The sequence below is a fragment of the Etheostoma cragini genome, chromosome 8 (genome assembly GCF_013103735.1).
Source record: "Etheostoma cragini isolate CJK2018 chromosome 8, CSU_Ecrag_1.0, whole genome shotgun sequence".
Classification (NCBI taxonomy): Eukaryota; Metazoa; Chordata; class Actinopteri; order Perciformes; family Percidae; genus Etheostoma; species Etheostoma cragini.
The window spans coordinates 4,597,954-4,600,023 of record NC_048414.1 but is presented as its reverse complement, the minus strand read 5'-3'; positions in this window follow the sequence as shown (position 1 = coordinate 4,600,023).

Here is a 2,070-nt window from a genome sequence, read left to right as displayed (position 1 = left end):
TGGGGGTGTGCATTTGACCAACTGCCACTTTGCTCGTTTGAAAACCATGATGTCTCTCTCATGCATGGGCCAAATTTTCTAGGCGGCCAAAGCTGAGAAAGGGGAGGTAACCTTGCCCCTTATGACCTCATAAGGAGCAAGATTCCAGATTAGCCCATCTGAGCTTTCATTTTCACAAAGGGAGAACAGGATACCCGGGGCTTGGTTTACACCTATCACCATTTCTAGCCACCGGGGGACCAAAGGCAGACTGAGGGAACTCATGTTAATGTTAAAAGCTCATTTTAGCTCATGTTAATGTTAAAAGACCTCATAAAGTCACATTTCCATGCCATGGGACCTTTAAGAAAAAGAATTTCTAAGAATCAAAGATTGCTTCTATAAGAGTCTCCTTAGTGTGGGAGAAATTCCATAAAGCAAATTTTACATTTAAGCAGCACTGTACTATCAATGAAATGTCCTCATTTACATTACTGACACTTTTCTACTTTATACTAGAATGGTACACAAAAACTGAACTCCAATAATGTAATTCTAGTACTACAGCGTGACATTTTTGTGAATGTGTCAGTTATTTACTTGCACACTTGTCCCCAGCAGTTCTGCCTTAAATGTAAAAATGCATACCTATTGATCCAAGGTGGGATTGGCTACATTTACCACATTAGAAAGCACTTTGATCACTTTGAGCCACCTTTGAACAAAGAAGAAGCTTTTCATCCTAAAGTGTCTTCTAGCCTTAGATCAAGTGAAAAGTTAAATTTTGACATGTGTGAAAACTATTAATTAAACAGCTCATGTCTTTCTCTGAACATTGTTTTGCTTGTGATTTATGATCTTACTTTTAGGTATGTTTGAAGCATAGAAAACACCTGTTTCTGATATTTTAAGAGCACTGCTGACAGAAGAGAAGAAGAAAGTTTGTTGCAGTGTCCACTTTGTTTCAATGTTTCAAATACATGAAGAGCACTTAAGTGAATGACGAACCATGTTTTTACCTCTGGTTTAGGAGAGGAGTTCCTGAGAAGCACCTCAGGGTGCATGACTGGGTCACACAAACACATTTCCCCCAGAAGACCGCTGTGTGTGTCCCGTGTGAAACCAAAAGTAAAAAACTTAACTTACATCACAATGTAATCTACTTAATTTACGTATTAAGCCATACGTATTTTAACCCAAAGCGTGTGTTTTTTTCCTAACGTAATCGAGAATGACACTAGGCTGTTTTCATGAAAATCGTTTTGACTTGTCATAGCAGAAAAGGCACCAGTTGAATTATACTTATTGTGGCTGTACAGTTCATTCTACAAATGTATTGCATTTCTACTGTGGGGAAGCATGCTGGCTTCCTAGCATCCATAAATGAACCTAAAAGGAACAGACCCATCTTTAATGTTATTAGTTACACTTGTGCTTTTCCTGGTAGGACAAGTCAAAATGGCTGCTGTGGAAAAGGCCTCCTTTTGAACTGCAAATCGGTTTAAGTTTCCATGCTGCCTAAAAATGTGAGTTATTGAGCTAAATATGAGTAAAACGTTTAAGTCTTATAAGTCTACTCGGATGTAAATGCATTCAATTTCATATGTGAAGTCGAATCAACAACTGTTCAGTCACGCTGACAACCATTTGCTTTCCATTCACATTTTCAACGATTTAGACTACACAGCTGTGGCAGCTATTGAAGCACCGCATAGTAAAAACACAACATGCAGGTTGCTGCCAGTGTCCTGATATCATAGGAATATACACTGAATTAAAGAGAATGAATGCAATGCGTACCTTCATTGTAGTTGATGAAAAGGAAACAACCATGACTTATCTTGACATTCATTTAAGAACCAACAGTTTTCCATTTTCTTCAAACTTCATAGGCGGTCTCTCACACACAAAGAAGGGTCTCTGGGGAATTTGAACTCTAAAGCAATGCATGCTGGGAAGTATAATATACTAATGATTTTTCTTTAGAAATGGAATTTGATGAGTTCTGTGAACTCTCAGCAGCACATTCATTCAATTCAAGTACTTAAGGTTGGGTCAACTCATGTTAATAAGCTCTGAAGTGGAATTTGC